The following is a 10,125-nucleotide window of genomic DNA, read 5'->3' as shown; positions in this document are numbered from 1 at the left end:
TCCTCTGGTCTTTGGTCATTAGTGTTCCAGGCCTCAAACCTGTTTCTGAGATGGCTTTTAAATTCAGATGAGATAGACTCAAAATCAATTTTTTGTTCTGTTTTAGTTTTCTTTAGCGCACTGAAACTTTCACATGAGTAGTTGTTGGTCTGTTTCACAATAATCACCTGGCCTTCTCCAATGATTCTTTCCCCAGATGTAATCAATCTGATTCCTTTGTAGTCCATCAGGTGAGATCTATGTTTATAAGTTTTAGTCAACTTGAGGGCACAAAACGACAACTAGGAGATAGAATAAGGGTAGGCTATAAGCTCCACCCTTCTAAAGGGCTATGGAAGATCAATGCTCACACATTTTTGAGATGCATGTGCCCCTGGGACACAGCATCTAGCTGTACTGCAATGGTCAGTCTACAGGATCCTTGGCCTATCACTTTCTAGTCTCTGCAACACAAGCCTACATCACCCACATGAGTCATTTTCCTGAAGGGTTTGAGTTTCTGTGAGACCTTCACACAAATCACAAAACCCAAGGGACATAGAGGAGAAGGGGAATTGAATAAGGGAGGAAAATTTGACACCAGAAACCATGAAGTGGTACAGCAGATCAAACCTTTGGGCCATTATTGACTTCTCCCTTTTAGTAACTAGTTGGCTACTAATATTAGAAGAATGGATTGTAAATACAGCTGTAATCTTTATGGAAGCAGATTGCCATGTCTTTAAGAGCCATTAAGCAGGCTAACATTTTGTTAGAAGGCAAGCACTTTCTGATAATCTATACAAGTATATCCAATAATATGTTATTTTCACTCAGAAAATAATCATTAAATTACTCTGTCTTACAGAGCTTCTGCGGAGCTCTACTGACAGTTCAGGGGAGTTGCACTGCTAACCCAACTGCTCTGGTAGTTCAAATTCACCAACAGCTCTCAAGGAGCAAAGTGGGCAATTTCTTCCTTTGTTATTTACTTTCTCCCCCAAAACCACAAATTGTCATGTGCTGTCCAGTTGGAACTGAGTCTTAGCTGACCCTCCAAGAGGTCTTGAGAGGCAGTTAATCACATAGGAAGAGACTATTCATCCTTCTCCCTTGAAGCTGCTGGCAGATTTGAATTTAAATTGGGTGATTTTGGATTGCAGCTCAAATGCTTAGCACTAGGCTACCAGAGCTCCCTGGAGGGTTAGCTATTAGTCAGTTCTAATTCAATGGCAATAGGTTTGTGTTTTGAGTCTGACAAGTTGCTATGTGTGGGAATCAATTCAATAGCAGTGAATGGGTCCTATGATACATATTTAAATGTTATAAAAATAAAAATACATCTTAAAATTATAATGTTGTTGTTGTTAAATGCCACTGAGTCACAGGCGACTCATAGCGACCCTATGAAGGAGAGTCCTTAACGCTTGGGAGTCTTTAATTCTCTCACCAGGTTAATAGGGTTTCCAGAGGCAAGCTATTACAGAAGTGGATGCCACTCCTACTTCCCAGATTGTTTTAGTCCGGGAGCTCCACCCCGCTCTTTGTCTGCATTGGGTAACCAACCATTAATGCATTTGACACATCAGTGTCATAATGTTCAGCCTCACAGCAGCCACAAGTTACCACTGTATGGCAACTTGTATACCAGAGATATACGACCTAGAGGAATGTCTGAACAAAAAGGGGGGTGGATCAACAACTTTTAAAATTATATAGCAAAGATAATGTTATTTTGTGAAAGGAGACTATTTGAATCAACCCATAATTAACTTACCATAAATGAGTCATTAACTATAATTACATTGTAGATTAGTTGGGAAGTTCATCCATCTTGGTTTCTTCTTTCTCTTCTGTCTTTGTAATGGCATTTTGCATTCTTGATGAACGTTATTCTTGATATCCTCCCACAGCTCATCTGGTCTTCATTTACTAGTGTTCAAGGCCTCAAAACTGCTCCTGAGATGGTTTTTAAATTCTGGTAGGATAGACTGAAAGTAAAATTTTGGTTCTTAAGTGTTTGGGAAATGTTGGGGAGGAAGGGAGGGCCTCTGGCCAGGACAGATCGCCTAAGCTCTGGATAAGTGCAAGCCTCCCAATGGTCTTTAATACAGGATAGAGAAAGCTCTCCTGTGTTTGGCCCTACTAGCTTGGGAAAGCTCACCAACTGGGAAGATGGCTGTCGCATCTGTTGAGCTGGGAGTAGTCTGCACGAGGCTAAGGTTTTCCTATCCAATCCGCATGCCCCACGTCTGCAAGCCCACCCTATCCTGTCCTCCTGTTTACATGTTTTTATATAAGTGTGTTGCAGCCCCCAATAAAATTGAGCTGGATTGACTCTCTGAACTCTCCCAAAGTAGTACATCTCCATCATTCTTACCCACATCAGGGTGTTGCTGTTCATTGCTGGAGAATAGACAGTGACACTTAAGGATTTGTTTTTATTTTCTGTAGCTTCAGCTTGATATGAATAGTAGCTGATGATTTAGTCCACAATCAGTACCTGGCCTAGTTTTCACTGCTGATATTGAGCTTCTCCATTGATTCTTTCCACAGATGTAATCAATCTGATTTCTGTGCAGACCATCAAGTAAGGTCCATGTGTATAGCCACCATTTGTATTTCTTACAAAAGGTATTTGCAATAATGTGCAGAACAGATCAGTTGGGAGAGTGGGCTTTATGAGGAGGAATGCAGCATCAGGATTGGAGGAAGACTCATCAATAACCTGAGTTATACATATGACAAAACCTTGCTTGCCAAAATTGAAAAGAACCTGAAGCATTTGCTGCAAAAAGTCAGGGATTGCAATCTTCAGTATACATTGAAGCTCAATGTCAAGAAGACAAAGATTCTCAGCACTGGACCAATTGGCAACACCATGATAGATGGAGAAAAGGTTGAGATTGTTAGGCATTTCAGATTCCTCAGTTCTACTACAATCAACACTTTTGGAAACAGCAGTCAAGAAATAAAAAAGATTAAGTATATTGGGGAAATCTGCTGTATGGGACCTCTCCAGAGTGCAATTATATCAGTATGGAAACTAAGGTGCACCTGATCTAGGCTGTGGTCTTTGTAATCAATCACTTGCTGTGCTAAGCATGACAGAAGTATAAATTCCTTTGAGTTGTGGTGCTGGTGAAGATTATTGAACATTCATTGGACTGCCAACAGGAAAAATAAGTTTGTCCTGTAAAGGATGAAACCAAATTGCTCCTTGGAGGCAAGGATTTTGAAGCTTCATCTGACATACTTAGAGCATGTTGCCAAGAGGGACTAGTTCTTAGAGAAGGACATCATGCTTGGAAAGACGAAGTCAGAGTGCAGGAGAGGAGGCCCTACATGAGATAGAATGACATAGTAACAGGGTAATGGAGGTAGGTGTGTTGGAGACTGAGATTGGCTCAGGGTAGGGTAGGTTTCAGAGGTATTGTACATAGGGTCACTATGAGTCACAGTGAACTCAATGGTGCATAACCACTATAGCAGGCCTTGAAAAAAGACATGCTTGGAAATATGGAAGACCAGCTAAAAAGAAGAGGATCTAAAACAAAATAGATTGGCATAAAGACTGTAACAATGGGCTCATACATAGCAGATAGAAAGAGATGGATAGGCAAGGTTTATATTCATTTTTCATAGAGTTTCTATGAATTATAGTTGACTAGATGATACCTAAAAACAAAAGTTTTAATTTGAAGCAACTACTGTAGCAACCAAAATATCTACTTACCTTCATCTGATTTACTTTGGACGGTACAAATCTAGGTACCAATCATAGGGGACTTTATGGCTGGAAAAGTGGAGTCTTAGAAAAAGAAAGGAAGGCCCTCAGCAAGATGGAAGGACACAGTGACTTCAGTAATGGGCTCAAGTCTTTTAGACTTGATAAGGATTGTATAAGATAGGTCAGAGTTCAGATAGGGCAGAGTTCAAGTATGTTGTTCATAAGGTTGCTGTGACTCTTGACGGCAGCTAACAACAGCCACAATCTAGATTTAGGATTTTGAATATATTTACAATTTTGCACATTTTAAATTAGAGTTGCTTTCTTTTGTCTTTCTTCAAACATTACCATTCAGAATATATATAGTTCCATTTATGCATGAGAGAAATGGCAAAAATTATAGGCTGGAGCACTGTCTTATTCTCAGGGTAACTAAATTTAACTTATTACTTTCATTTTCCATTCTTTATTCTAATTCAAGGACATAATTTTTATAAAAATGTAGAATTGAATTTGGATTTATCTCTCTTTTTTTAACCTTTTCCTTAGATTTGCAGTGAAAATATTTCCTCATATCTTTCTTTAAACTGGCACTTTAGGTCTTTCTCCAATAAAGTTTGCACATCTTCCAAGGAAGTCTGTTACATTTGTTTGTTCTTACTGTGAAAAGCCTTAAGATATGGCATGGATGAAGGCATAACAAATTTAAAAATCCCTTTTTTACCTAAAAGAACTGACCAACAAATAACTTGCTGCTGAGAAAGGCAGTTTCTAAATAAACCACTTCAAAGTGACAGCATGTGTTCATAGGATGTGCAATTGTATGTACCAATTCTGCTCAGGACCAGTGTTGTTCCTGTTGTTTGGAACCATCAAATTGACTTCCACCCAAAGTGACCAAACAGGACCTGGGAGAAAGGCCCCACAACATCCCCTCCACTGTAACTCTTCATGGGAATAGATGCACAGGTCTCCCCCTTCACCCTTTGTGGAGCCTTGAGTAGATTTGAATCCTCTTCCTTTCAGTTCGTGGCCAACTGCATTACTCATTGCCCCACCAGAGCTCCTTGCAGTCATAATAGTGCCATCAAAAACTAATTTTCGGTTGAGTTCTCACTCTATGATCAAAAGAATTCACATTTTCCAAAATAAGCTGTAAAAAAAAAATCACTCCTTATAATTTCATCATTCTCTGTTATCAAATATTTACTATATAAAATTTCACACAAAGCCCTCCAAAAATAACCCAATTCAATCTGTGTGAAGGGAAAGGTAGCACACAATAAGGAGCTGATTGTTGTTGTTTGTTACTATGTGCCCTCCAGTCAACTACAACTTACGGTGACTATGAATAGCTCTGAACTCTATCCTATTGTGAGTCAATCTCACTGTCTACAACAAACCTGCCTCCTTTACCGCAGTTACTGGGTCACTCCATATCATCCACGTTCTTCCTCTCCTGCACTGACCACCCTGCCATGCTTAATGTCTTTTTCCAAGGCGTGTGCCCAAATGTGAAAAGAAATTCAAAAATCCTTGCTTCCAAGGAGCAACTCGGTTTCATCTTATCCAAGACAGACTTGTTTGTTCTCTTGGCAGTCCACAGCATGTTCAATACCCCAGCTTAATGAAACACATTCATCAATGGTAATAAATGTTATAAAACAGTCTATGAATTATTCTATGAAAAATCAATATGATTCATAAACCTTTACTCAAATAAAAAACAAACAACAATAACCCAATTATTCAATACATATAGTATTCTTTCAAGCCTAAAAGCAGTATGAAGGGGAAGAATATAGTGGGTTTATCTATCATTCATTGTACCTCAAAGATTAGCACCTGGCCCATCTCAAAGTAGGTAATGCATTGTATTAAATTAACACTTGGTGACAGGATCACGGTGGAAAACTGGCCTTGAAGAACGACAACCAATCAAAATAAAATTTCTTGCTTGTAAGCATATTTACCAGTCTTTTCTGTTACCTTATTACTAACTCTTTCACTTTCCTCATACTGTTTTACTTTTTTCTAAAGTTTTCTTCCCTATTCTGTTGTTATGAAAGTTGTTAGTGTTGAAGAGTAAAACCTCTTTAGATTGAAGAAAAAACCTCGAAAAAGCTGGTTTTCTCCCCACCCTCCACCTACCTTGTCAACTCCAGTTTAAAAATAAATTGATTTGACATTTCTATTCATTTCAGGGTAGTAGAATTCACAACAAGTAGGATGTTACTTTATGAGGAAAAAGATAATATTAATCTTATTACCTGGATAATGTCACTGTGTTGACACTGGAATTTTATTTATTTAATAGTTCATATTTAAGGAGCTCTGGTCCTGGTGGCTCAAAGGTTAAAAACACTTGACTCTTAACTGGAAGATGGAAGTTTAAGTCCACCAGTCACTCCTCAGTAGAGAAATGTCATCAGTTTCCATACATTTTACAGCTTGGAAACCCAATGAGGAAGTTTTAATCTGTCCTGTAAGGCTGCTATGAGTTTGAAATCTATCTGAAAGCATAGACCATAAGTAGGTGTCTGGGTAGCACCAATAGTTAAGTACTCAAATATTAGCCTAGGAACGGTAGTTCCAATCCAACAGGCACCTAGAATACAGTTCTAGTAATCTGCTTCTAAAAGGTCAGAACCTCAGAACCCGATGGAGTATTTCTTCTAACAGAAGACATTAAATGTAATGAACACTCACCATTTTAGTTTGACAAAAATCTTTTTCCCCCCTATCTCTTTTTACAATGAAATATTAACTCCAACCATATTTTCTCAGTCCAGACTAGGTCAGATCTTTCATCTAAGTATTTAACCAAAAACTTGTTGGACACCATTTAAAGGAAAACAAGCGTTTGTTATTGTAGTAGGGATATTACAGTGAACAACACAAAGTCCCTGCTTTCATTAAACATATTTTTGTTAGGTAATGAGGAAAATCTCAAACACCAAATCTAATGCCCTCAAGTTAAGGCCAACTCAGTAGCAATTCTTCAAGTTTGCAAGCCTATAAATATAGGAGGAGATTTCCCATCTTTCTCCTGTGGCTCAGATAATAGACTTAAACTGTCAACCTTTTGGTTAGCAGTCCCAACACGTTGTGTACTATGCCACAGAGGAGTGAAGAGCAATGAAAAACACAAGCATCTGAATACATAAAACAGGCTTCAAAGGAAATCACACAGGATAATGGATTATAGGGTGACAAAGACTGCTATTTTAGAATAATGGTCTCGAAATTCTCTTTACTAAAAGTGACATTTGAGCAGAGTTCTGAATGAAACAAGTGGCAACTTTTAATTATTAATGTAGAAGTTCTCTTTAAAGGTGAGTATGGAGCATGCCCCCTTTGTTTATTTATGAACTGCTTCAGGAAAAATCAGTAGCAAATGCCTTTGAGGCAACTTTGTGGTTTGGTCAACTCAGTTCAGTTTCTTTTTCTGTTTGTTTCCTTGTTTTCTGAGCATTGGAGTCCTCTGTGCTGAAATTAGTATCACTATAAAGAATAGGTGATCTTTTTTAGTTCTTTGAAACCCCTAGAAATTTTATAAGTGAGGCGTAAATAGTGACAACTCTATTTCTACACCAGGAGAAAATAACAATCAATATTTGTCACCTAATTAATGACATCTAGATCTGAACTTTCAGTCTCAAAGTTCGAAATTCAAATCAAACATATTGATGTCAGGGTACATAGGAATTATACTAACACCAACAGAGAAGTATTGAATCTGAAGCTCTTGAACTAAAAAAAAATGCCTGACATAGCCTAAGGCAAAATGAAAACATCACAGAATTTCTCCTCTTTTCTCAAGGCACATCCATACATCTAAACCCCAAACTACCTCACAAGAATATTGTTAAGATATTAATAATATCCTCTTTCTTTCTGTGGTTTCTAAAAGCAATAATGGTAGATCTGGTGAATAGGGCTTCAATCAATTCAGCTACCACTCTGGTTTCTTTTATCAATTATACATGTCTGTTGTGTTAGGTGCCGTTGGAGCCAAGTGAGGCTATGTTGTTGTTGTTGTTACGTGCCGTCGAGCCGTTTGCGACTCATAGCGACCCTATGTACAACAGGCCTAAACCCTGCTCTATCCTGTGCCAATTGCATTGCCTCTGGCACACCCATCCCGATTACCCCAGTCACTGAATCAATCCATCTCATAGAGGGCCTTCCCCTCCTGCGCTGTCCCTCTATCCTACCCAGCATGATAACCCTCTCTAAAGACGTGTCTCTCCTTACAACATGTCCAAAGTATGTCAGAATCCTTGCCTCCAAGGAGTAGCCTGGTTTAACCCTCTCTAGGATGAATCAGTTTGTTTTCTTGGCAGTCCATGGTACATTCAATATTCTTCCCCAGCACCACAGCTCAAAGGCGTCAATTCTCAGCGACCCTCTAAACATCAAGTCTAAACTTTTCCTCATCCTGTGTCCCTTATCTCCTCTGCCACAGTAAAGTCCATCCACTGTTATAGTCACTGTGTCAATCTGTCTTTTTGACCGTCTTCCCCACCTTCACTGACCCTTTTTTCTTAGCATTATACCTTTTTCCAAGGACCTGCCCTTCCTAACAACAGGCTGAAAACTGGTTAGATAAAGTATTACAATCCTTTGTCCCTTTAAGGAACATTTTACACTCTTTCCAAGGCATATTTGTTCGTTCTCTGGGCAATCCATGGAATATTTAGTGGTTACTCTGTAGCCATCATTCACTGTCCAATTCTCAGATGCATAGCAAATAATTAAGGGGTACAATCTTCTGGAAGGAGAACCCACGTAATAGTGGGAGTGGCTGGTGATGGCCATGACCAACTTGGCCCAGGGGCACTCAGATACACAGCAGGTATGACCAGGATCGGAGCCAGCCTCTCCAGGAGAACTTCCTAGGCCCAGCAAGGCTCTGCTTGATATCTGCTTGCTTGCTTGGCTTTTTTTAGGGTTTGCTATCAGGCAAGCTCTGCTGGCCTTGAAGTAAGAAGCTGCACTGCAAGTCCAAAGGCGAAGTTCAAATACACTAGCTGCTCCTCTGCAGAAAGATGAACAATCTCATCCCTAGCAATTAACTGTCTGAAAACACTCTAGAGGGTCACCTATGGATCTGTTTTGACTTGGCAGCATATAAAAATAGAACAAATTAGGGGCACAGCAGTTATCTTCTAGTTTGGTGCATGAAAGGTAGGATTATAAGGTTCAAAGGGAATTACCTGCATGGTGCTTTTTAAAAATTTTGTATGTGTATGCTTGCTCTTGCATAGTTTGGTTTTACAAGTACACTTTATTAATCTGTCAGTTTACTATACAGAGGTAGCTTGCTGGTGGCTGTGATGCTGGAAGCTGTGTCATCAACATTTAATACCAATGAGTCACCCATGGAGGGCCTTCCTTCAATGGAGCTTCTAGAGTTAGACTAAGAAGGATTAGCCAATCACTTCTCAAATAGCTAATACATATATATACAGATTTGGAAGCAGGAGGGGCATCCACTTCCTAACCAACATGCCTCTGGAAACTCTATGAACTCCAATAAATGTCGATAGTTATATAAAGGCTTCAGGCCTTTTGTTCACAGCGTTGCAATGAGTCGTACTTGACTCGAAGGCAATCAATAACACACACACACACACACACACACACACACACACACGCCTTGTAGAATTTGTCAATTATGTAACTACATATAAATGAAAGTCAACTGCAAGTTATATTTCAGACACTGCCCTTATCCCTAAAGAAACACATGGCATTAAGAAGAATTCATATTCTTCAAAGGGTGGCACAAAGAGTTAAGGTGACATGTCCATGTGCAGCCGCCAATTAAAAGGTTGTTAATTCTAATCTGTTAAGAGCACCATGGAAGATGATCACCTCATCATCCACCACTACGAAACCACAACCATTCAAAATTTTTTTGGTGCACCCCCACTCAGAAACATTGGCAGTCTCCATAAGTCAGTATCAGTTGGACTGGTTTTGTTTTTGCTTTTTAATGTGTTTAATTTATTTGATTTAGGTTTGATTTTTAATGTATAAGACAGATGCTAATATTAGCTATAATAGAACTCTGATAATGTGCTGATTTATCAAAGATGGAAAAGTTGTACACAGTGTTAAAACTGTCCAAAGGGAGTAGTAGTTAACTCTCTAGAGAGAACCAAAGAAGGATTTCCAGAAGCTTTTATGCTTGAACTAAACCTAGAGAATTAATTATGAATTATTTATGAATGTTATCCTAAAACTATTATACAGGTTAAGTATTTTATGCAACAAAATAGAATATTGAGTTCAGTAATTATTTTTATGTTTCATAATATTTTTTTGTTTAAGAGACCTTTCCAGACTTAATACCAAAAATAAATATCCCCCTATTGTAAAAATTTTTCTAGTATAAAAAAGTATTTTTT

Source organism: Elephantulus edwardii, unplaced genomic scaffold (genome assembly GCF_000299155.1).
Source record: "Elephantulus edwardii isolate Elephantulus edwardi_28Jun2011 unplaced genomic scaffold, EleEdw1.0 scaffold00008, whole genome shotgun sequence".
Classification (NCBI taxonomy): Eukaryota; Metazoa; Chordata; class Mammalia; order Macroscelidea; family Macroscelididae; genus Elephantulus; species Elephantulus edwardii.
This window is presented reverse-complemented; position numbering follows the sequence as displayed.